Genomic DNA, 27,580 nt, shown 5'->3' with positions numbered 1-27,580 from the left:
TTTTCAGCTGTCTCTTGGATTTCATTGTGCTTACTTGCAATCCATATTTTGAATTATTTAACTGTCATTTCAGAATTTTCATTTTGGTGATAATTCCCTGCTAGAAAACTGGCTGGAGCCTTTGTTGCATGATCATCTGAAGCTTGATGGTCTCCAGGTGACAAGAAATAAATTCGGCTAAAAGATTTAGTGAGAACTTCAGGGGATGGATACCTATGCTGTCAGGAATGTCTGTAATAGAGATTTGCAGGAGAAAAAACAAAACCCGGTCTGTTCTAGAATCTAAGTATTTCCTTTAATTCTTAGCACAAGCGGCTCCATTTTTGTTTTTTTTGTTTTTTTGGGGCCTAGTGCATGAGCTTAGTACAAAACAATGGCCTCCCAGAATTTTGTTAAAAAAAATTCCCCTTTTTGGTCAGGCTCTTACTCAGGTGAGAATGTGACCAAAACTTAGGGCCTTATTGCCACTCTCAGTTACCATTATTTTGGGCTTCCTGTCTCAGCATGTCATTTATAGGTTATGCTATCCTCATGGCTGCACATTTCTTTCAGCTCCTGTTATTCCAGTTGAAGAGAGACCATATGACATTCTAGAGATGGCTACATGCAAGCACTTAAAGCCTTTAAGAAAGTACAGTGCACCAGGGAGACTATTATTATGACTATTGGGAGGATAATACCAAGAGTTTGGAGTATGCTTCTTACCCAGGGTTCCCATAAACCAAACCTCCTAAAATCAAATAGATCAAGTTTACTCACTTGACTAAGCAATTTCTTCACCAATCCCCTACCATTACATTTTTATAATCTTCATGTGATGTATTTATCCATAAGCCACAAGTGCCAGCAGCTGCACAGATACTTCTTTGTTTAGCCAATTCTATTATTTAGCATAACTTTCACAAGAGAATTTAAAGTCTGTTGTGTAACTGTAGCCTTTACAGTAGAATTTGCTATGGAACCTATCATGAGGCATACATTTCTAATCATTGCTTCCTTTAAGTTAAACCATGCAAAAAGGACCTAACAAATGATGTCCTTTTAGAAGAGTGAAGGCCTTCTGGCAGTGTTCTCTTTAACCCATGATGTGGGTTAAGAGGAGTGAACCAATGTTTTGTTTTCGACCGACTATGAGGCAACACGTGTACCATTACAGTTTCTTACTTACATTGGGCCTTTATCCTTTATCTTTCAAAGTATAAGGTTATCCATGTATAAGGCTGGCTGTGAACTCCTTCACAAATAAAATTATACCTCATAAGTGTATACAACAGGCCCCCTTTCCACTTCTATAGTTCATGGAGGTATAAGCAAGAAAAAACATTCAAAGATAAGAGTTTCATGACAGTAGAAGTCTTAATCTGTGAACTTGGGAAAAGCTGTTCTCATCAAGGATGCTGTCTTCTTTTTGGGAGAAATTTCCCTGGTTAGCATTACCTCTAGGGTTCCACTGGATGCACAGTTCCAAAAGTGTGGAGGGACCTTTCTCAGTTGTGACATCAAGAACTGAAAGCCCAAGGTCCTGAAGTTTTGCTATAGTGTGGACGGCAAGGACAGTCTTTCTCCAATATTCTCAGAAGATCCAAACCATAAAAAACTTTTTTACCTGGTGAAAATACACTGTAGCATAATAATCTACTGTTATAACATCAGCCCTCTGTCATGGGAAAGCTTTTATACAACCAGAAAACATGCATTGAAAATAACAATTGAATGAAATTCCTTTATAAAATTCTTATATGGCCCACCATATAAGTGACTAAGTGTACCTGGAGCTTTAATTGTTTTCCGAGGAATAGGGGATCAAGCATTGGTTATAAACTATTTTAGTAATTTGTGCGTCACTACACCAATGTATTCAATTTGGGTCATTATATATTTTCCATGAGTCATGGAATGCAGAACTTTTAATAATAAAAGCTTTAAGGACTCAGGAAGGACAAGGTGGTTATAATGTTTCTTCATGAGTGTATGCTTAAATAACATTAGACTTATATCCTCTTGGATACCAGTTGTTTTTCCAAATTAGGTGCATAGCACTGAAAAGAAACTTGGTTATTATTGTGGTTTACAATAACATAACATAATAATCATAATTATAATTGATAGGATATAGTTAGGCATTAGAATTTTAGAAATCCCCTACAATTTAGGAATATATATTAGTAATATTCACAAATATATAACCAAAAGAAGATGAAACATCCTTTTGGCAATCCCATGTATCTAAACACATCAGATAATCCTGTTGACCTCTTTTCTGGGTGTTTTCAAAAGCACTGTGATTCATCCAGAAAGCCAGGTATTAGGAAAGCCAATTTTGATTTTGGAATTCCAGAATACCATAAATTATTTATGTTGCCAAAATGATAACTCAGAAATTTTAAAGAAGCAAAAACATTTTATAACCTTAAAAAACACACAGACACATTCTATTATTCTTACACATCTTGCATGTAAAACTGTTTCTAGTAGTCTTTTTTTAAATTATACTTTAAGTTCTAGGGCCCATGTGTACAACGTGCAGGTTTGTTACATAAGTATACATGTGTCATGTTGGTTTGCTGCACCCATCAACTCATCATTTACATTAGGTATTTCTCCTAATGCTATCCCTCCCCCTGCCCCCCACCCCCGAACAGGCCCCGGGGTGTGATGTTCCCCACCCTGTGTCCAAGTGTTCTCATTGTTCAATTCCCATCTATGAGTGAGAACTTGCGGTGTTTGGTCTTCTATCCTTGTGACAGTTTGCTCAGAATGATGGTTTCCAGCTGTATCCATGTCCCTGCATAGGACATGAACTCATCCTTTTTTATGGCTGCATTAGTATTTCATAGTGTATATGTGCCACATTTTCTTAATCCAGTCTATCGTTGATGGACATTTGGGTTGGTTCCAAGTCTTTGCTATTGTGAATAGTGCTGCAATAAACATACATGTGCATGTGTCTTTAGAGCAGCATGATTTATGATTCTTTGGGTATGTACCCAGTAATAGGATTGCTGGGTCAAATGGTATTTCTAGTTCTAGATCCTTGAGGAATCACCACACTGTCTTGCATAATGGTTGAACTAATTTACACTCCCACCAACAGTGTAAAAGTGTTCCTATTTCTCCACATCCTCTCCAACATCTGTTGTTTCCTGACTTTTTAATGATGGCCATTCTAACTGTTGTGAGATGGTATCTCACTGTGGTTTTGATTTGCATTTCTCTGATGGCCAGTGATAAGCATTTTTTCATATGTCTGTTGGTTGCACAAAGGTCTTCTTTTGAGAAGTGTCTGTTCATATCCTTTGCCCTCTTTTTGATGGAGTTGTTTTTTCCTGTAAATTTGTTTAAGTTCTTTGTAGATTCTGGATATTAGCCCTTTGTCAGATGGGTAGATTGTAAAAATTTTCTCCCATTCTGTAGGTTGCCTGTTCACTCTGATGGTAGTTTCTTTTGCTGTGCAGAAGCTCTTTAGTTTAATTAGACCCCATTTGTCTATTTTGGCTTTTGTTGCCATTGCTTTTGGTGTTTTAGTCATGGAGTCTTTGCCCATGCCTATGTCCTGAATGGTATTGCCTAGGTTTTCTTCTAGGGTTTTTAAGGTTTGGGTCTTACATTTAAGTCTTTAATCCATCTTGAATTAATTTTTGTATAAGGTGTAATGGAGGGATCCAGTTTCAGCTTTCCACATATGGGTAGCCAGTTTTCCCAGCACCATTTATTAAACAGGGAATCCTTTCCCCATTGCTTGTTTTTGTCGGGTTTGTCAAAGATCAGATAGTTGTAGATGTGTGATATTAATTCTGAGGGCTCTGTTCTGTTCCGTTGGTCTATCTCTCTGTTTTGGTACCAGTACCATGCTGTTTTGTTTACAGTAGCCTTGTAGTATAGTTTGAAGTCAGGTAGCATGATGCCTCCAGCTTTGTTCTTTTGGCTTAGGATTCTCTTGTCAATGCAGGCTCTTTTTTGGTTCCACATGAACTTTAAAGTAGTTTTTTCTAGTTCTGTGAAGAAAGTCATTGGTAGCTTAATGGGGATGGCATTGAATCCATAAATTACCTTGGGCAGTATGGCCATTTTCACAATATTGATTCTTCCTACCCATGAGCATGGAATGTTCTTCCATTTGTTTGTGTCCTCTTTTATTTTGTTGAGCAGTGGTTTGTAATTCTCCTTGAAGAGGTCCTTCACGTCCCTTGTAAGTTGTATTCCTAGGTATTTTATTCTCTTTGTAGCAATTGTGAATGGGAGTTCACTCATGATTTGGCTCTCTGTATGTTTTTGGCGTGTAAGAATGCTGGTGATTTTTGCATGTCGATTTTGTATCCTGAGACATTGCTGAAGTTGCTTGTCAGCTTAAGGAGATTTGGGGATGAGATGATGGGGTTTTCTAAATATACAATCACGTAATCTGCAAAAAGGGACAATTTGACTTCCTCTTTACCTAATTGAATACCTTTATTTCTTTCTCTTGCCTGGTTGCCCTGGCCAGAACTTCCAACACTATGTTGAATAGGAGTGGTGAGAGAGGGCATCCCTGTCTTGTGCCAGTTTTCAAAGGGAATGCTTCCAGTTTTTGCCCATTCAGTATGATATTGACTGTGGGTTTGTCATAAATAGCTCTTATTATTTTGAGATACATTCCATCAATACCTAGTTTATTGAGAGTTTTTAGCATGAAGAGCTGTTGAATTTTGTCAAAGGCCTTTTCTGCATCTATTGAGACAATCATATGGTTTTTGTCTTTGCTTCCATTTATGTGATGAATTATGTTTATTGATTTGTGTATGTTGAACCAGCCTTGCATCCCAGGGATGAAGCCCACTTGATCATGGTGGATAAGATTTTTGATGTGCTGCTGGATTTGGGTTGCCAGTATTTTATTGAGAATATTTGCATCAATGTTCATCAGGATTATTGGTCTAAAATTCTCTTTTTTTGTTGTGTCTTTGCCAGGCTTTGGTATCAGGATTATGCTGGCCTCATAAAATTATTTAGGGAGTATTCTCTCTTTTTCTATTGATTGGAATAGTTTCAGAATGAATGGTATCAGCTCCTCTTTGTACCTCTGGTAGAATTCGGCTGTGAATCCGTCTGGTCCTGGACTTTTCTTTGGTTTTAGGCTATTTATTATTGCCTCAATTTCAGAGCCTATTATTGGTCTATTTAGAGATTCAACTTCTTCCTGGTTTAGTCTTGGGAAGGTGTATGTGTCCAGGAATTTATCCATTTCTTCTAGAGTTTCTAGTTTATTTGTGTAGAGGTGTTTATAGTATTCTCGGATGGTAGTTTGTATTTCTGTGGGATCGTTGGTGATATCCCCTTTATCATTTTCTGTTGCATCTATTTGATTCTTCTCTCTTTTCTTCTTTAGTAGTCTTGCTAGTGGTCCATCAATTTTGTTGATCTTTTCAAAAAACCAGCCCCTGGATTCATTGATTTTTTTGAAGGGTTTTTTCTGTCTCTATCTCCTTCAGTTCTGCTCTGAAATTAGTTATTTCTTGCCTTCTGCTAGCTTTTGAATTTGTTTGCTCTTGCTTCTCTAGTGCTTTTAATTGTGATCTTAGGGTGTTGATTTTAGATCTTTCCTGCTTTCTCTTGTGGGCATTTAGTGCTATAAATTTTCCTCTACACAGTGCTTTAAATGTGTCCCAGAGATTCTGGTACATTGTGTCTTTGTTCTCATTAGTTTCAAAGAACATCTTTATTTCTGCCTTCATTTAGTTATTTATGCAGTAATCATTCAGGAGCAGGTTGTTCAATTTCCATGTAGTTATGCGTTTTTGAGTGAGTTTCTTAATCCTGAGTTCTAATTTGATTGCACTGTGGTCTGAGAGACAGTTTGTTATAATTTCTATTCTTTTACATTTGCTGAGGAGTGCTTTACTTCCAACTATGTGGTCAATTTTGGAATAAGTGCAATATGGTCTTAATTGTATGTTACGATGGCAAATTTTAAAATAAGACCTGGTAAGTTGTGTTCTGATAAGGTTTGACTATTTCCAGCGTAGCCAGGGGTGTGGCAAAGCACACATGTCCCCAGGCTTTACCTAGCTGGAAAGCAGGCAAGTTAAACAATTTTTGAAAGCCAAAGAAGCAGTTTATGACCTTAAAGCATTGAGCAAACCTAATATTTGAACATAATTTAGACCACGTTTACATTGTGAAGAAATTCATATTTTACTAATAATCTTGAAAACCGTCCTTATTTCCAAAATATTGCTAAAGTCACATGAACTAAAATGCATAACACTTTCTACTTTTCTGACAAAATACCTGATTTAAGCTCTTATTATTATTAAACCAATTAATTTAAAACTTCAAAGAGGAGATTAACCAGTTTGCACAGACAGAAAGAGGCCAGAGACTGCCCGGTAAGAAATTTTTACCCTTTGCTGCCATGTCAGGCTTCTGGGTTCTCTCTCCCTGAGTGGCCCTGGTGACCTTGCTTGACGGTATGCAGACAGACACATTGCCATGAATTTAGAATATTCATAGATAGTTTACAAATTTTGGAGAAACTAGGCAGAGAGATAAATATGACTTAAATTATATTTGTAAGAATATACTCAACACACTTAAAGTATCAGGAAGCCTAAAATCCAAAAAGTTACTTTAAGGATAAAAAGCTGGTGTGCTCCATTAACTCCTGCAGCCCAACAAAGGTAGCTTAGGAACTCCAGATAAATGGAATGGATGATGACTTGCTAGAAATGCATAGGAAACAAAATAGCCATTCACAGAACCAAATAAAAGGCTTCCACTAGAATCTAAAAAGCGTCATGGTTTTATATATATGGATACACAGGCAAAGTCAGAGGAGAATGAACAGCAAATGAATGAAAATTAGAAGCAAAAACAAATAAATAGGAAACCACCCCTACATTTTCCAACTCAACTTACCCTGGAGACTGCAGTGTTATCTATGGCCCTCAGAACCCCACATATTGAATATTTTATTCCCGATTACACAGTTCAATATCCTTAAGTTCACCAATATCATTATACATTCTGTGCAATCAAGAAATCCACTTTAGGCCGGTTACCAATAAGTACTCTAGCACTATCCATGCAAAACAGTAAATTAAACATAGTGTGAAGAAATGCAAGCAAGAATGTGAAATTTGACTCCATGCTAAATCCAGCGTCATGCTTACTGTATTAAAAAAGAATTGCCCAATTGCTGATGCATTTCTTTACAATACTTATTATTTTGATTAAGACTAAGAGCTTTATCTATGAAAATATTAATTAGCCAAATGTCTCCAATTCTCTATCAGGATTTAAGGAATATTTTATTATTTAAACTTTTTCCACATCTTTCTCCCCTACTTAATGATTCCTTACTACGTTGTTTTATAAATTTGTAATTTGAATAAACTTTTCAAATCTGTAATTTGAACTAACTTTTAGATGACTTCTGAATTAGAGAAAATTATTTTTTCCACCAATAATATAACCCTTTCTGGCACATTTTGTATACAGAATTATGTGTTAACTAAAATTTTTTATTGTTAGTAACCTAAAACTTTAGTGAAACCCTAAAAAGCAAGAAATCCTGAACTATCAGATATGGGCATTTATACATAAAAACAATTTCACAATTTTAGAAACATTTTTCCCCTATCACAATGCTTTTTTAATTGGAAATGACCCAGATATTAAATGAGTAACAAAATAACTTTAAGATTTTAACTTACACAAAAAGTTTACCTAAAACATTTATCTGATTCACTGTACTTAATTTTTACTTCTAACTAGTGAGACATAAGACATCAATTAACATATGTAAAACAAACATTGGTTTGGTCTGGAAAGGTGGGACAACCCAAGATGGGGAGGGGGTTCGGGGCTTTCAGATCACAGGTGGGAGACAAATGGTTGCATTCTTCTGAGTTTCTGATTAGCCTTTCAAAAGGAAGCAATCAGATATGCATTTATCTCAGTGAGACTTTGAATAGAATGGGAGGCAGGCTCACCTCATGCAGCTTCCAGCTTGAATTAACACTGTCATTTCAAAATATCTAGCAAAAACAAACATAAAATTCAGACAAAATGTATGCTTACAATTCGGGAGGCCTTTCTATTTTTATTCCTCCTATAATTTTAAAGCTAGTTTGTTTAGCAAAGTTATACTTAAGTTACGTGAACTTGAAAATTGCTTAGACTTATTTACTTAATTTATGAGCGCTCTTTTACTTATAAGCCAATTTGGTAGACACAACATAAACAATAAGTGTACATACAAATGAACACATCTAGACATGTATACAACACACATAAACAAAGATCCAATAGCTTGGAACCTTAGCCATGAGATAGCAATATAAGTTTGCAAGTTTTACTTTGCCCCAGTAGATAATCCAAGGAAGGCTGTGAACCAAAATTTTGGGTAAAGCAGTCTCTATGGCAGTTTGTTTTTTTAAGGCTGAACCTCCCCAGACTCCAAGGAACACTGGGGCAAAACAGTACCAAAGGAGGGTGTCACACGTTAACCAGGCCCTCTATTTAGAACAGCAGCACAAAAGCCTGGATACATGCAAGGCCATCCCACTTTCCCATTAGACAGCAAACTTCAGATTCTAAACAATTTTGGGGCCAAGCAGCATTGCAACTTGGAGAGAAAATTCTAAAGAGGGCTTATTATTAGACCTCAAAACCTCTGTCAAGAGTGTCCTCTTTGGAGAGTTTGAGGTCCAGAGGATCCTCTGGAGCGTCCTCCTGTGGGGTCCAATCTTAGAGTTCCAGACATCATCTCTGGCCTTAGGTGGGTACTGGTGCCACTTTGCATGCATTCCCTCCAGAGCCTACTATGAGCTTTCCTTTGGTACCTAGTTGTAATCTTTGATTTTTTATCATCCTTATAATTTGATAAAGTCATACTTTTGTTACCAGGGGTCCTTGCCCCCAGAGCTCCCAAGATGGTGAGAGGCCGCTTCCAAAATGGTGGGGGGCTGCTTCCAAGATGGTGGCAAGCCTCATGTTCTCTGACCTGGGGTTCTTGGCCTCACAGATTCCAAGGAATGGAATCTTGGGCCATGCGGTGAGTGTTATAGCTCTATTAGAAGCCGTGGGTCACGGAAGAGAACTGTGGAACCCAGTGACTAGTGTTCAGCTCAATTAGGATGAACCCGGGCACTTAGCTGTGCAGGAACAATGGCGAGCCTTTAGCCTGATCAGGAGCTGCAATGGGCACCTCGATCGATCAGGAGCACAGCAGACACCCTGCCGGATCTGGAGGGATGGAAGTCAGCAGCGGGTCTGTGACGGCGGCAAACAGCAGTGGTGGACGGCGAGCAAAAGCTCAGCTTGAGCCATAACAAACACGGACAAGAAGAGAGTGCAGTTGCAAGATTTAACAGAGTGAAAACAGAGCTCCCATACAAAGGGAGGCGACCCAAAGAGGGTAGCCATTGCCCGCTGGAATGCCTGGGTTTATATCCTGATCATTGTCCCTCCAGCTGTGCTCTCAGGCAATAGATGATAGGCTATTTCTTTACCTCCTGTTTTTGCCTAATTAGCATTTTAGTGAGCTCTCTTCACTACCTGAGTGGTCGGGTGTGAGCTAAGTTGCAAGCCCCATGTTTAAAGGGGGATGCGGTCACCTTTCCAGCTAGGCTTAGAGATTTTTAGTCAGCCCAGGAAATCCAGCTAGTCCTGTCTCTCACTTTTCCATGCTTCCCATTCCATGAACTTTAATAGGAACTGGAGGCTGGGTAGGTTTCCTTTGCCCTTAGCCACTTGAATAGGGGAAGGGAAGAATTTAGCATAAGAAAAGAAAGTTTAAGTCACCTGCAATGTGCGAGTTTGCTTCAAGCATGTAGGGATCAGGAACCATTCTTGGAAAAGATTTTTAAAAAGTCCCTGCTTTGGGGCAGGGAAAGTATTCCCAATCACTCCTAGGCCTTCAGGCAATACCAGGGAGTGACCCCTGGAAATTGCCCTCAATTTCCAAGGAGCTACTAGGAAACGGCCACTCAAAGACTGAAAAAGAAAGAGAGGAAAATAAAATGAAAAAGCCCCAGGTTCCTTAAATGTACTGGGCAGTGGTGGTCAGGCTTCTCCACATGGAAACCCCATAGTTTCACTAGCCATGGACAGAAACCTGCAGTTGCTTCCATGTTTAGGCGCTGCCCAAGAGTCCCAGGTTGGAAAGAAAAAGAGAGAGAAAGTGATTCCCTTGTATGGAGCAGAAAGGAAAAGGAGAAAGGAGAAGACTAAATCCCAAACTTTGGGCTCACCTCTTCCTCCAGGCTGGCTTGCCAAAATATGTTAATGGTGGAGGGTGTCCAGGTTCTTGGCATCTTGAACAAAGAATTGGACAAAATGCACAAACAAAGCAAGGAAGGAATGAGGATATTTATTGAAAATGAAAGTACACTCCACAGTGTGGGAGTGAGCCTGAGTCTAGGGGCTCAAAGGCCCTCTTACAGAGTTTCTGTGAGTTTAAATACCCTCTATTTGGGGTATGCCCTATGTAAATGAAGAAGATGAAGTAAAGTTACAAAGTCATTTACTGGGTGTTGCCCTATGGAGAGGATATTTCCTGTTATAGCTGAAGTGTGAATCAGCCTTATGTTCCCTGCCTCCAGACCCTATTTTCCTGCCTCAGGCTCACCTTCAACAGACGTGCAGCTACTTCAAGAAGTACTGATAAAGTTGTCTCCAAAGTCACTCATACTAGCCTCCAGTAGGGAAATCCTCTACTATATCTGTAACAGTGAATGGGTGAGTGGGAGACGACCCCCTCTCCAAGTTCATTCCCGGCAATCATTGTTGTCCCCTTTATCAACTGGCACCATACCCATGTTTCTTTCATCTCAAGGGGGCTTTGGCAGTCTGGGCTTCACCCTCCCCTAGGGGCAGCCATGCTTGAGGGCTGAATCTCTAAGGGTCCCATAGCTCCTCAGGTATCTACTGATCCCCTGTGCTTGCCAAAGTCAGAGTAGATTCTAGAGTGTATTTTCAGAAGATCTAGTGGAGGCACAAGGGCTGAGATTCTCCAGGCAGGGCAGTGGCCTCTCATGGGTGCACAACTGTATGGCACCCATCATCTCCTTTTGCACCTGAGGAGATTGCAGGCACATGTGTGTGAGCTTGCTACCTGGTACTTTGTCCGTGGGAAGTTCCCAACTTGCCACTGATGCTTTGTCCCTGGGAAGTTCCCAACTTGCCACTGACAGAATTGCCCAGGATCATGATGGTGCAGGGGCTTCTTAACAATTTGATAGTCAGCAGACTGTCACAAGAATGAGGGAGTACAGAAATGCACCTTCACCTAAGATATTACTGCTCTGTGTAGGGAGGGGCAGATAGGTCCCACTATTTGTGAAAGCCCATGTGGTGGTAGGCTTACCCTCAACACGGTGCGGCCATCACAAAATGTGCTGGTGGTGTTCTAGCCCCTTTCTGAGGGACCAGGATTTCCTCAGGGGTTGATTTCTGCCAGAGTCTCGCTTCTTTCCTTTTCTGCATCCCTGCATCTTTCCAAGTGCTAACAGTTCCTGCTCTCTTCCTTCAGCTTCCCATTTGAATCATGACCATTCACCTGTAACTTTGATCTTCCTTCTGAGGAAAACTGGCATCTAGTGTCCCTACTCATCCATCTTGAAAAACATCCTATATATCCTCTATTTATAGTTTCTTTGCTGTCCTGATGAAGTGAGCATTGATGAATTCTCTCTGAATATTTTTGATGTCTATATTTATCACTAAGCAACAGAATGGGTCATTTCCCTCAAGTCAACTGGAATTTGAAAAATTTAAAGTATATGTGATATATAGGAAGTGTCAGAGATTATCTTAATTTTCTTAGAAAAGAATTATTTAGGAACATTATATTATAGGTGAACACATATTTTGAGATTAATTTTAATGTTTTCCAGGGGAAATTGTACACTTAAGAGTTAAATATTATCCCAGTGATTGGTTGTTATTAGTAAAGATGCTGAATTTGAAATTTATGGCCTAGCAATTACAGAGCAGATGAACAGGATCATTAAAATATAGAGTCCTGATTATTCATCCTCTACTCACATACTCATTTTAATGAAATATTTTCACCAAAATATCTTGTTAATGCATGTAGACATGCGTATACATGTTTTCATAAAAAATCATTTTCTGGCCAAGGCAGATAGATATCACTGACCATGTGGCAATTACATAATGGTAAGTTATATGGTGGCAAATTATATGGTATTAACTAATTTCTTATACAACATAAGTGGTATATAGTTTTACAAATTAAAAAGATATACCCTTTTTGTACACTGCAAGTGAAAAACAATCAGAAGATATTCCTTCCAAAAGAATATTGGTGCAAGTAATTAATTTCTGATAATGTCTGGGCACAATTTCACGTATTGATGTCAGTCGGAAAAAGTTGTTGTTTAAATGGCCCCCAATGTTGAAGGAGTGTGAATAAATATAATATACTTTATTCTAGCCAAACATTCTGTTTGATCAATCACTTTTAGTGAAAAAGGATTTTCCAGGGAGGTCACTGTAATTTCCGAAAAAGCAGAAATGGAAAAGACTGTTAAAATTTTATTGAAATAAAATACATGAAAAAGTTTCAATCTCCTTTATTGTAAAAAGTGTTACTATTACAACCATTTTAAGAAAAGGGGAAGTGTTTAAAACATATGCCATTTTTATAGGCATATATTTTCATTTTTAGTTGTACCCACTTGATGGGTACAACTTGATGAGAAACTCAAGTTCTTAGCCCAATGTTCCTTAATGTGCCTCAAAATTTGTCTGAAATGATCATAAATCATGACACTATTTGTCATTATTAATAATAAAGAGCATGAAAGGATATGCATTCAAGGTCTGATTAAAGAATATTTGAATGATTTTTTTAAAATTTAGAATATTGAGGATTATGCATGTTGTCAGTGAGGGAAATAGAATAACCAGAGATAAAAATATTTTTTGATCCTAGGGAAAGAGATATCCATGCAGAATTTAGCCAGAAAACATATTTTAAAGGTGACATAAATCTAAAGAGATTCAGGAATCATTCACAGAAAAGAAGTATAGTCTGAATAATTTAGAAGGCATTTATGTTTTGTAATTATTTTTCCATATTAAATTAAATTCTGTGGTATATATTTTGGCTTAGGTTAAATTGTTTAAAAACATCAGGTAAAACAGATGAATACTGAATTCAGTTTTCAAGTAATATCACTAACAAATATGTAATAAGAAAGAGTAATAAGCCCTATGAAGGAAAAAAAATGTGTAGAGACCAATGAAAGAAAGTGGCAAAGGGATGTGGTTTGGATTAAGAATTATCTCTCTGGGGAAGAGCATATTTAAGCTGAGATTTAAGATATCTCATGGAAGGACTAGCAAGATTGAAAGTAATGCTGAAAAACAGCTTAGTGGGTTTGATAAACAGAAAGATGTCATGTGGCAAGAAGATGAAGAATCAGAAATTTAAAATTAGTTTGGAGAATTAGGCAGGCCAAGGTAATGCAGATCTCTGTAGTCCACAGAAAAAAAAATTTGAATTTATTTTAAATACAATGAAAAGCTTATGGAGGGTTTCAGGTGTAGTGCTATGATACAAAAAAAAAGAAAAATTACATGGCACTAACTGTTGTGTGAAAAATGAACAGGAAGAGGAAAAGAGATAAATGAGAGATATTAGTATAAGAATATATTAGGCTAGGCTAAGGAGAGATTATAGTAGCTTGGACTAGGGTGGTGACACTATTTATACAGAGAACAAGTCAATGAATTTAAGGTATACATTGAGATATGATGATGGATATGATGGTGGTAAAGGAGATGATGTGTGAAAAAGCTTGCTTGGTGTAGGCATCCTACACCAGAAAGCAAGCATTTTCGTGGTGCCTCTAATTAACAAGTGAAGTTGCCCTTCATTAAATTTCTGTCTAATATTGAAAGTAAGATACTGATATCTCTAACTAATAACTGTTATATTTTCTATTTGTTCTTACAATTCTGTCTTTTTGTGCATCATTAATTTTGGAATTCTGTTGTTAGGTGCATATAGATTTATACTTCCTAGTAGATTGATTTTTCTATCATTTAAAAATGTCTGTATCTCTAGAAGCAATTTTTGTCCCTATGGTCTATTTTGTCTAATATTAATGTAGTTCTCTAAGCTTTTTTTCTTATATTTTCCACCCTTTTACATTCAATTTACTTGTGCTTTTGAATCTAAAGTGTGCCTTTCATAGATATCAAAAACATAGGAGATTTTTAAAAATCAACCCTCTGATCTCTGCCTTTTGATTGAAGAGATTACTCCATTTATATTTATTACAATTATAAATAAGGAAAGATTTACATTAAATGTTTTGCTGCTTGTTTTCAGTATGTCTTATGTGTTTTTTTGTTTCTGTATTCCTCCATTACTGTCTCCTTTTGTGTTTAAAATACATTTTCTATATGTCATTTTAATTTCCTTGTTTTTAAAGTTTTTAGTGATTTTTTAGTGATTGCCTGAAATTATAATTAATAATTAGTATCCTAAAACAATCTAATTGAAATTTATACCAACTTAATTTCAATAGCATACAAACATTTTGCTATAATAGAGATATATTCTCTTTCTTTGTGCTACAATTATACAAATTACACGTTAGATGTCATAAGCCCATCAACAAAATTTTATCATTATAGTTTCATACAATTGTCTTTTAAGTAAGAGCATGGAAAAGTTACAAACAGAAAGACATTTATATTTGCCTATATAGTTACTTTATTGATGCTTTTAAATTTATTTGTGTGGACTGAAGTTACTGTCTAGTGTCCTCTCATTTTAGCTTGAAGGATGCACTTAAATGATATTTGCAGGGCAGAATTTCTAGTCGCAAGTTCTCTGTTTTTGTTCTTATGGAAATGCCATAATTTCTTCATTTTTGAAGGATAATGTTACTGGATATAGAATTATTGGTTTGTAAACTTTATTTTTCCAGGACTTTGAATATTTTATTCCACTGCTTTATAGACTCCACAGTTTCTGATAAAACATAGCCATTAATCTTGAGGATTAGTTATATATAATAAGTCATTTTTCTTTTATTATTTTTAAAATTTTCTCTCTTTTTTTAACTTTTCTCAATTAGACTATAATATGTCTGGAGGTGGTGATTTTTTTTTGAGATTGTTTTACTTGGAACTCATTGAGTTTCTGGGGTGTGTTGATTCATATTTCTCATCAAATTTGGAATTTTTGACTATCATTTCTTCAAATATCATTTCTTCTTCTTTCTCGTCTATTAATAGGATTCCCATTATGTGCATGTTAATATGCTGGATGATATCCATCAGGTCTGTGTGAGGTCCTGTTTATTTTCTTCATTGCTTTTTTCTCTGCCTTTCAGAACGAGTAATCTCTTAAACTGTCAAGTTTGTTGATCTTTTTCTTCTGCCAGTGAGAGTCTGATTTTAAGCCCATCTAATAATTTATTCTTTTTCATTATTTTACTTTTGGGCTGCAGAATTATTTCTATGTGGTTCTTTTCAGAAAAATTATATCTCCTTATGGATACTCTCAGTGAAACATGATTGTCATCGTTCTCTTGAGTTCTTTAGATATGATTACCTTAAGTAATTTGAACACATTTAAAACAGGTGATTTAAAATCTTTATCTACTAAGTCAAAAATCTAGGTCCCCTCAGGGAAATGATCTGTTGGCTGATTTTTGCTCTTTTATGTGGCACACTTTCTTGTTTTATTTTACATATCTCATATTTTTTTTGAAAACTTGATATTCTAGCTAATAAATCTGTATTAGTTTGCTTTGTCTGTCAAAACAAAGTATCATAGACTGGGTGACATAAACAACAGAAATTTATTTTCTCACAGTTCTTCAGACTGGAATTCCCAGATCAAGGTGCCAGCAGGCATTAGTGCCTTGCGAGAGTTCTCCTCTTGGTTGGTGGTTGGCTACCTTTTCTCTGTGAGGTCACATGGCCTTTCCTTGCCCTGTGCATATGGGCAACAGAAAAAGAGTTTTATATAGAGAGAGTGTCTCTTCTCACAAAGATACTAATCTTGTCAGATTAGGGTCCCCCACCCTTATGACTTCATCTTACTTCAATTATCTTAATTATTATTTTAGAAGCCTATCTCCAAATCTAGGCACACTGGACGCTAGGGCTTTAACATATGAATTTTGGGGAAGACACAGACTTTCAGTCCATAATAATACTGTAACAACCTTGTTATCAGACCTCCTTCCACTGTCCAAATTTGGTTGCTGCTGCAATATTGTGAGCAGTTTGACATAGTTTCAGCAATGACCTGGGGATAGTACTCCCCTCATCTTTACTTTGGCTAAGCTGAAATCTGTGTTAAATCTTATAGCCATAACATTCTGAGAAAAGAAATTTTCCATGGAGCTGTATATTTGGACATTATGTTTGGACATTATACCCACTGTGTTCTGAGGATGAATGCTGTATTTTAGTTTAGTTTTTTTTGTTTTTTGAGCTCCAAGAGGGTTCAGTTCCATCTTGGCTGCAAGATGGCTGGCTTTTCATGGTACTGCACTACTGAGATGTGGAGAGCTGGGGAGTGGAAATAGCCCAATCTAAATGTCACAGATGCCTGTTGTCTGAAGAGATTCAGTATTTTCTCTTGCATAGATGATTTTCAGTTTATTCATATTCTGATCACTCCCATTGACCCCATGGGTGAAGGAGGGTTCTTTTGCACTAAATGATACAAAATGGCCAAATACATTACATTTGACACTGGGCAGATGAGACTAGGAACAGTTTATTAATTACATGTACTCAGCCTGGGGAGGGAGAACACCATATGCCGCATGGGAGTGGTGCTTGGAAATAGAGTGAACCAGAAAGGACTGTGAGGGACAAGCTTTGTAATAACAGAAAGATGGTGTGCTCCTTATTTCTGACAGGAAAATGTGAGTGGCTCATTTGAATAATTTTGCAGGCTGGCAAGGAGGTGAAACTGGTTAGGTAGAGGGCCAGGTAGAATGCAGCTGATGCAGCGGATAGGGAATCACCTCAGTAGGGAACCTGTCCTGCTGGGTGGGAGATATATCTGCCAAGATCAAGCAAACTCATTGCTGAGCCTTTGGGCCCTATAAGGCTCAAAGAAAACAAGGCAGCATATGGCCTTAGAATGTCTGTTCTAATATATTGGCCTTATAACATAGTTTTTTGGCTTTGGTTAATTTCTGGAGTTCTGGAAATGATTACTTTTATTGTTTTGTCAGTATTTTGTTGTTTTTGTGAGAGACTGAGTGTTTCACTGAGATTTTCATTCCACCGTTCTGTAAGTCAACCTCTATTCTTCCTTTATTTGAATATTAGAACTGGGCTATTTGCTGGTGGAAATTTCACCATTAAATGAAATAGGTGATTGAGACACTGGGAAATACTTTATCAAAGTGACATTTTTCAAAGGATTACTATTCCGCTTGGAATTTTTCAAATATATCAGTTGTTTGTGTAGATTTTAAAAGGCACACAACATACAGAAGGAGCAGAAAAGAACTAAAGGTGTTATTCTAAAATGTTAGCAGTGACTGACTTTCCCCTCTGTGTGATTTGTTACAGCAACATTTTTTCTCTTTGTATTATTTTATATTTTATAAATTTCTATGATGAGCATGTATCACTTGAATAGTTAGAGGAATGAAAAAGAAGGCTCTTTTTGAACTGGTTGGCATTTGACAATGATAATTTGGAATCATGACATGTCATTATTAGATATTAATAATGCAGTCAGGAGTAGTTTATTAGATAGGCAATATAGTGTGAGAGAAAAAACATGATATTTGAAGTTAGACATATCTGTTTTAAATCTTAATTCATCATTTTATCTCACTACTATATTCAAGTATTAGCTTCCATGTCTTTAAAAAAGAAAAAAAGGAAACCTTATAAGGTTGTCGTAAGAATTAAGATAACACATTAAAAAGTTGGTAATTAGTAAGCTCCTAATAAATGTTAGTTCACCTTTCCTTCCACAGCAGATATCAAGGAGTGCTGAAGAAGTAATACATAGGAGTGGTAATATGAAGAGTTTGTGAATGAAGAGAAAGAAAAGTTTTATGAATTACATGCACAACAACCTAATGGAGTGTTGGGCAGTGGGCACTTGTTTAGAGAGAAAGGCAGGAATGATACCAAGATGATGTAAAAACTAAACATCACCAATTTAACTTTTGGGATTTTACCAGGATCTGGTTTATTATCTCTGCAATATAGACCAATGGATTTTTATTTCAGTTTATTTTTCTCAGCCATGGTTGATTCACGCTTACCATACACTTATTCTAAAAGTATTCTATGGTTCCTATATTTACCCTACAGTTACTTTTTTCTCTCTGATTGTTGTGTATGCTTAGGCCTTTGACATTCTTATACTATCAAGATGCCACAAAACGTATTTTTATAATTTCAATAATTTTCTGTCCTTAAATATTTGTGTTTTCTACATGTTTATGTAATCTTTAAAAAAATCATTTCAGGAATTGTGCAGTGGATATCAGATACCACATACTTTAAGTTACTTCTCTCTTTTCCTTTTGGCTTCCTTATCTGAGATCCTCACTTTTAAAAATAAGTTGGTATTTATAATAAAAATTATATCTGTAAATAAAATTATGCTATGTATATGTCTGTGTAAAGATGAATATGACTAGATGTTTTATATAAACTTACAGATGTATATATATATAAAGTCATAGCAAATTACCACATAATAAAATTATAGTGTAAGCTATATGTAATCCAATAGTCAATTGTCATTTGGCCTTTTTAAAAATTTTTAACTTTTTGTTTAACCAATAAAATTGAGTTAGTATAAATAGAATAGCAAAGGCTTGAAAATTTATTTCTACAGTTTAAGAAACTATTACATTTTATAACTAGTTTTAGTTATTATTAAGTATAGTTTTAAAAATTTAGTATGTATCATTAAAATAAATTTTCACATTGACAACTCAATACCTAATGGAAACTGATATCTGGTTAATTCTATACAAAATTCCTACAATCATTGACTATTGTGAAATAATTTTTTCTAAAGCTATTATGTACTGAAAATGTGGTCAAAGGATGAGAAATCCAGCTGCGTCTATTATTGCAGTAGATTTGGAATAAGAGCTCTACAATATGTTTCTCAAAAACTATAAATAATCTGTACTCTAAAGAATTTTTTCCAGCAGGAATAAAAAGCCCTGAAGAAACTTGTGAACACTTTGTCATTTCTGCAAAACTATGAAAACACTAAAGCAGCTAATTTACTCATCCTTGATTTCCCCAGATGGCTGAGTTCCCATTAACTCACCAGAGAATGAGATGCAGACCCAATGCCTTTACATGTCATTTTGACAAGACATAATGTCCGATCTTGTTTGTGTACGCCTTTCCCTTCTACCCCTAGTCTGCTTCACTACTGGTGGTCTGCCCGTGTGCAACACAGATGTTTCTCTCTCGGCTGCATGCTTTATTTTTCAAGTCGCTTAGGAGAGCATATGTTTCCATGTGAGCCTGTTCCTTCCTTCTCCCAACATCTTCTTATGCTACATAAACAATCTTCATCTGCCCCCTCAGATCTGGGGTGCACGAGCCTTTCACAGATGTCGATTTCTTTTTCAGCCTTTTTGCCTCTGGTGAACATGGTCTTCAGATAATGTCTCTCTTCCTTCTCTGTTCTAAATGACTCGGAATGCAGATTTTTTCCCTCCTTTCAACTCAGTTTCCTTCTGTGACCCCAGCATGTTTTCTTGTCCTTTCTTCTAAGTCTCTCTTTGTACAAGCTCTCCAGATGGGATCAAGGATGAGTTCTTTCTGCTCCTCATTTTATTCTCCTTAACAACTATTTCGTTTGCAAGAATAGAAAGAGACAAACATCACAGGTTAAATATGTCTAATGCATGGCCACCTACATTTTTCTGATTTGTTTATTTGACTTTTGGTGTTCTTTCACATTTTATTTATTTATTTATTTATTTATTTATTTATTTTTTGCAGCTGCCATGCTTAATTTTTTTCATTTTTGCTAATTCATTACAAAGAAGTAAAAAATACATGTACATGAACATATTTGTGACATACACATATATAAAACACAAAGTAACAGCTACTTTAATGTGTTTTTTTACTTTTATAAAATAGAAATTTCTGCTTCTCTTTTATTCATTCAACACATATTTGTTGAGTATGTCTTAAGTGCCATGAATTTTTCTGAGTAGCAGCATTTAAGCAATAAATAAAATAGAGAATATCTCCCTTTTCAAGGAATTTATATTCTAGCATGAGAGACAGACAGATAATAAACAAGTACACAAATAAGGTAATTATGAGAGGATGCCAGTCGAGCTGAAATCTGAATAACAAGCAGGAGACTTGATTAAAAAAATCAGGTAATAAAAACTTCAGGAAGAAAGAACAAGTGCAAAATCCCTATAGAAGGATGGATGTGCGCATTATTGAGAACAGAAGTGAGTCCCCTGTGGCTGAAGTATCATCATAAGCATGATGGGGAAGGCTAACTGCAGGGCTGGAGTGGTAGTCAGGGGCCAGATCATTTAGGACTTTTAAAGACTGGGTAAGGATTTTCCATTTTATTCTAAATGCTCTAGGAAGCCATGGAAGCTTTTAAGCAAGGAAGTGACATGATCTGATTTATGTCTTTAAAATATTAATTTGGCCCTGTGATAATTTATTATAGCAGGCTGAAAGGTAGAAGGGAGGCCACACATATGATGCTCTATAATGATCAACCTTAATATAATTGTGATCAAGCACAAAATGATTTATTTTCAGGGAAGACTTTGCTAACTCTTGTGGTTTTGCCATCTCTTCTCTTAACAAATCTGCAGTGTTTTTAATAGAATGATAATGGCCTCACCATATTTCAATCAAATTCCTTACCTTGGCATAAAAAGATTTCCAGGAATTTACCCTTCAACCTCTTTCCTTAACTCGGGGTTTTCTCGTCCCATCACCAACATACTGTATTATAAGCCTTCGCCTCAGCTCTATTGAACCGCATCCTGATTCCTTACCAGGCCTTGTGACTCCTGCATCTGCCTCTGTTCACCCTGCTCTCTTGTTTGGGAAACATCATCTCCCTCTCCCTCTCCACCCTCCAGAAAGCTTCCTCTACAAAACCTTTCTGCCCACCTTGTATGTACTCTCTCCATATCCTGCAGAGGCTTCTGTTAAAGTGGTCAAAACGTAAATCTTTATGAACGAGTAGAGAAGACTAGAAAATGCTGGAAAGCTAGCAAAGACAAACATTGCCGAGGACTTTAAGGGTAAGGTAAGGACTTGTTGACTATATATTTTATTTATATATATATATATAATATATATAGTTTATGTGTATATATAAGAAAAGAAAGTTTATTAAGTATTAACTCACATGATCACAAGGTCTCACAATAGGCCATCTGCAAGCTGAGGAGCAAAGAAAGCCAGTTCGAGTCCCAAAACTGAAGAACTTGGAGTCCGATGCTCGAGGTCAGGAAGCATCCAGCATGGAAGAAAGGTGTAGGCTGGGAGGCTAGGCCAGCCTTGTCTTTTCACATTTTTCTGCCTGCTTTATATTATAGCTGTCATGGCAACTGATTAGATGGTGCCCACCCAGATTAAGGGTGGGTCTGCCTTTCCCAGCCCACAGACACAAATGTTAATCTCCTTTGGCAACATCCTCACAGACACACCCAGGATCAATACTTTGCATCCTTCAATCCAATCAAGTTGATGCTCAGTATTAGCCATCACAGGATGCATTCATGAATACTTAAGCAATATTTAATTGATAAGTAATATGTAGTGGAATGCAATTCAATAAGAGAAAACTCATCAGGTGAATGGTTTTTGCAGGACAACAGGTGAGAACTGGGCAACAATTGTTGCCAATTGTGAAGAAGCAATTTTGTCATACGGATAGTGTTCTCATTTTTAATCCTAGACCTATTTAGCTCATGTTACAGAAATTCTCACTTTTGCTGGTTGCCAACATACACAGTGAGGGAAACTCAATATTAAGCTGTTAAGATGGCTATATCAATTCTTAAAATCTACAGAGCCAGGTTCCAAATCAGTCTGTCCCTTCAGAAAAGGACATGGCATCTGTTCCTTGCTTGCTTGCTGGTTGTACATACTTTCCACGAGACCTACATTTTAGAATTGCCCAGTGCTGTCAGAATGATTGTAATTCTGCTTTCAGGTAAATGTAGCCTGTAATAATAATAATGCTGAGTGATTCATAATGTATCAACAAATAGCATTAACTCATTTTATGTCCTAGTCATAGTGCCTGAAGATGTTCATTAGTTTTCTATGTACAGTAAGGCACCATGCTAAAATGTTTCTTTTTTTTCAGTTCTGTGTATTTTTAAAAAGCAGGTTGTTCTCTGATGGTTACCTGCACTGGCATCCTATATGAAAAATAAAGACTTATTGCCATAAAAAAGTTATTAGAGCTCTTTTTTGTGTCAACACTGTGCTTTCCATTTTACGAAATTACCTTCTTCTCTGTTGTTTGCCTTTATTTACCTCATTGTGATTTATGTTTTCCATTTTTTCTGTGAATGAATTTTTGAATGTCTTTACTACTGGTTGTAGTACTAAAGTAGAAGAATTAGGCATTCCCATACTTAATCCTTATGGAGGAAATAACAATGTTCCCTGGTGTGCAAGTGCTGTGGTAGGAGCAAGCTGGGTGAATTGGAGATACACCATTTTGGGACACAGAAGAAATGATGGCAGGGCCAGGTATGGTTTAGGTTCTTTTGCTCCTTCCCTCACCATCTTGTCATAATGTCTCTTTCATGCTAGTACCCAATTCTTTGACTAATTAATAGATAAGCAATAACTATTTACTTAGTAAATATTTCATATTTTCCTCACAATTAGGTAATAACAAGCTTCTTTGATAGAGAAGCTTAAGGTCCTCCAAAACCTGTGCAAATTTCCAGGTTTTTGTTTTTAAGTCAACTTTCTTTTCTGCCACTTATTTTTTTTTAAACTTAAAAACCCACATTGAGATTTGTTTACAGAGAATACACATTCTTTTGCCTTAATTGTTGTGTATCTCCCTAACTCCCTTTTGAGTTCAACTCCATAAACGGAGAGAAAGTAGAGGATTTGATAATGCAAATCCAAAGAACATTGCTAAGTCACTTACATTGAAGCATAAATAATATGGTCATTCTAGGCACTGAGGATGATGGATGAAGAGAGTTTGCAATTTTAGCTAGAGTGGCCAGAAAAGGCCTCACAGAGAAGATGACATTTAAGTAAGACCTAAAGGAGAGGAAATGGTGAGTAATGTAGACATTGTGGGGAAGATTTTTTGGACAGATGCAGCAGGAGATGTAAAGGCCCTGAAGTGTTTGCATACCTGGTGTCTTCAAGGGACAAGAAGATGAGCTGTAGCTGGAGAGGATTAAGGACGACAGTAGAAGTAGATGAAAATAAAGAGGTAAGTGAAGGAGGTTGGGTCAGGCAAATCTCATAAGGCCTTCACATCATTGTGCTCTGAATCAGGCAGAGGCAATTAAAATATTTTCAGCAGAGGAGTAACTTGATTTGACTTAGTTTTCATAGGTACATTTTGCCTGCTGTGTGGAAACAGACTGTAGATGAGAAAGGGTGGAAGCAGGGAGACTAGTGGTTTGGGGGTTTCTCCTGCCCAATTCTCATGTTGAAATGTAGTCCCCAGTGTTGGACGTGGGGCCTTGTGGGAGGCGTTTGGATCATGGGAGTGGATCCCTCATGTCTTGGTGCTGTCCTCATAATAGTGAGTTCTCATGAGATCTGTTTGTTTAAGAGTGTGTGACACCTCCCCCCAACCTTGTTCCTGCTCTTGCCGTGTGATGTGCCTGCTACCTGAGGGCTTCACCAGGAGACAAGCAGATGCTGTCTGCATCCTGCAGAATCATGAGTCAATTAAAATTCTTTTCCTTATAGATTACCCAGTCTCAGGTATTTCTTCATAGCAATGCAAAGAACAACCTAATACAACTAGTCAGCCATGTAATAATCCAGACTGGAAGTACTGGTGGCTCAAAATAGAGTGGTAGCATTTGAAGGAGTGAAAAAATGGTTGGATTCCTGAATATGTGAATTAGAGAAAGGGAGGAGTAAAGCATGAACTTGAGGTTTAGGCTTGTGCCACTGGAAGAATCAGTTTTTTTCACTGAAATGGAAAAACTATGAGTTAAGGGTTGATTTGGTGGAAAATTTAGGGTCTCATTGTTAATAAATTCTGAGATATTGATTAGACATTTACATGAGTGTCAAGTAGACAGAAAAGAAGTGTGAAAACCATTACTATAAAGATAACATTAAAAGCTATTGGACAAGATGAGATCACCAAAAGAGTGAGTACAAATAGAAAAGAAAGAACATTCAGGGACTGAGCCCTGGGATAATTCTATGTTTAAAGGTTCGGGAAATCCTGAAAAATAATTAAAATAAACAGAAAGATATTCTCAAACAGCTTGACAATAATCTTCAGGTGACGAAATTATGATTTTGTCTTTTCTTTTTGTATTTTCTAATGTAAGTAGGTAATATATTTTATATTGTTTTATAATTTATAATTTATATGCAATAAAGCACAATTTTTAGTTGTTCAATTTTATGAGTTTTGACAATTATATAAACTAATGTGACTCTTTAAAAATAAGATATGAAATATTTTCATGACCCCACAAAATTCTCATGTGTCCCATTGCAGTTAATTCCCTACCTTCATCTATATGTAATTATTTCTTGACTCCAATCATCATAGATTGGTTTTGCCTGCCAAGAGTTTTATATAAATGACTTTGTTTTGCTTTTTATCAGCATTATTTCTAAAATGTACATGATTACATCACACTGCATACATCAGTAGTTTTTCCTTTTTATTAAGAGGTAAATATTCCATTTTATGTATGCAAAATGATAGTATATCCTTCTCCTGATGATGGACATTTGAGTTGTTACCAGTTTTATGCTATTACAAATAAGACTGCTGTGGATATTTTTGGGCAAGTCTTTTTTGGGATATATGTTTTCATTTTATTTGATCATAGGTACATGTAATCTAACTTTGTAAGAGATAACCAAACAGTTCTGAGAAATAGTTATACCATTTTATACTCCTAGGCAAAATATTTTTAAACAGATAATAGTTATTTTCTTTAAAAATTGCTCTGAGAATTACATAATTTTAAATATTCATTATACTCTTTACCCTAAATCCGTGATCTAACATCTTGTCAAAATATTCTTTTTTTTTTTTTTTTTTTTTTTTGAGACCGAGTCTCGCTCTGTGGCCCAGGCTGGAGTGGTGAGGTCTCAGCTCACTGCAAGCTCTGCCTCCCGGGTTCACACCATTCTCCCACCTCAGCCTCCTGAGTAGCTGGGACTACAGGTGCCCACCACCATGCCCGGCGAATTTTTTGTTTTTGTATTTTTAGCAGAGATGGGGTTTTACTATGTTAGCCAGGATGGTCTCGATCTCCTGACCTCGTGATCTGCCCGCCTCGGCCTCCCAAAATGCTGGGATTACAGGCATGAGCCACCGCGCCCAGCCATCTTGTCGAAATACTCTAAGAGTAAGTTTTTGAAGATTTTACTACGACATAAGGAGAAGTCACAAATTGATAAGTGCTACTGGAACAGTTTGTGAAAAGATTGTTCATTACTAAATTAAGCATTATATGCAAATTAATTTAATAAACTCTTGACTCAAGCAAGGATGGGAAGGAGCTTTCTCTACTTCTTTATGTGAGAAGTTACATCCCTAACAGGAGTGATCTCAGTCTATGCTTCATTCAACTGTATCCATCTTACAACTTTCTTCTTTTCTTTTTTCGTTTTCTTCCAGCTTCATCTGTTTGGAATCAAAAGTGTGGAAGACCTGGAAATTATATAATAAGGATAGCAGAATAATCCTCTTCACTGACAGGTGGTGAGCTGCACAGAGTGTTCTCTTGTTGCAGTGGCAGAGATTTCAGCAACGGAGGGAAATCCAGTGGCCAAGATGCTTACCTGTCTCGGTGTCCAGCGTGTGTCCTGGAGAAGTGCCCCTAAAGCACCTTCAGCTCTTTATTTAACACTTGACTCAAGGCTCTGATGCATTTTAATTTTCCAACGTTTAAATTTAGCTGTTTTAATGAGGTTCTAGTTTTAATAAGTAACAAAAGATTTTTCAGTGTTAATTATCATGAGGTCTTAAACTCTGTGATCTATATAAAACTCAGAGAGAACCTGTCTTGAGTAGTTTAAATCTCTAATTAAATCAGTATTTCTACCTAGCAACAGAGTAGCAAAAGTATTAATTCAGTGGTTCTCAGTAGGGGTAGGGGAGCAGATTTTGACCGCCAACCCAGGGGACATTTGGCAATGTCAAGACGTTTTTCATTGTCATAACTTATGGAGGGGATAGGTGCTACTGGCATCTAGTGGGGAGAGGTCACAGATGCTGCTGAATATCCTGCAGGGCTCAGGACAGCCCCCATCTCCATAAAAACTTTTCTGGCCCAGAATGTCAATAGTGCAACTGTTGAGAAACCTTCTGTAAAATGATTGGTGTGGGTAGGAGAATATACTAAAATGCTAAAATAGCAGGCTTGAAGTTATTTGCATATAAGGAGAGTGGAGTTTATAACCGACTGACTAAAAAATCTGGTGTAGGACCTATCCTCCAGGGTTGATGCTAAATCTGCTGATATGACACTAAATCAGCATCTGTAAAATTTGAAACATATCTCCAGGGTGGGGTCAGACCAAAGAATGGTAAACGTTGCTTTGATTTTAAAGAGTTGGAAATGATGTTTCTCAAAGGAAATACTGGGTCTCAATTGAGCTGTGAGAGGGGGCAGGTTGCTCTGTTTTTTTCTCTACAATAGTGCAGTGTCTTAGTTAGAATAGGAGAAGTTCTGAATACCCTACTGAAGTAGCCCCTGCTGCAGTGTTCTCTACCATGACATGCTCTTTTTGCTTTCCCAGCACTTTTATAAACTTTTAATTAATTTTTCTTGTTCATGTTGCTATTGCTATTAGTCTACTGTCTGTCTATCTCGTTGGACTGTAAGCTCTATGAGAGCGGCGACTATATGGTATCACTTAATATTGTATGTCTAGTAGCTACCAGAGTGCCTGCCATTATAACGAGCATTGATAAATTTAATATTTTTGAATTAAATGAATGAATTAAACATGTTTGTAGTGTGACTTCTTAGCATAATGCATCCATTTTCAACAGCAGAGAATCTTCTACCATACAAAGAGAACATTTCCTCAGAAAGTTCTTACTTTCTCTTTTGTCGCATTCCTCTTACTAAGAAAAATTCAAGAATTGGCAACTAGAAGGACCCCTTTACTTGATCCGTTTCCCTGTTGATTATGCTTAAGGACCTTGAATCGTTGAACAATCTCTGGAAAATGTTTCTCTTCCTGAGTTATTTAAAGAAAAGAGAATATGAGTGTCAATAGTCATACAGAAGGTACTGTTGCCTGATTACTATGCCCGTAATTTTAATAGTCAAAAGGCAGCGAATTTCCTTCCAGGCTTTTACAGAATGGAGTTAAAACTAAGTCTGCATTTACACATTGA

The 27,580-nt window shown here is 36.7% G+C and overlaps 1 long non-coding RNA gene across 1 annotated transcript in view; it reads left to right on the top strand.

Moving 5' to 3' along the window:
- LOC115837270 overlaps positions 1–27,182 on the top strand; it is a 334,419-nt gene extending 307,237 nt beyond the window's left edge. The window contains exon 4 of the long non-coding RNA XR_004032324.1: positions 25,850–27,182. This is a non-coding gene — a long non-coding RNA (uncharacterized LOC115837270). The remainder of the gene's footprint in view (positions 1–25,849) is intronic.
- The last annotated feature ends 398 nt before the right edge of the window (positions 27,183–27,580 follow it).

The sequence above is a fragment of the Nomascus leucogenys genome, chromosome 11, assembly GCF_006542625.1.
Source record: "Nomascus leucogenys isolate Asia chromosome 11, Asia_NLE_v1, whole genome shotgun sequence".
NCBI lineage: Eukaryota > Metazoa > Chordata > Mammalia > Primates > Hylobatidae > Nomascus > Nomascus leucogenys.
Note: the sequence above shows the minus strand (reverse complement) of the source record. Positions and strands in the feature narration are given on the sequence as shown.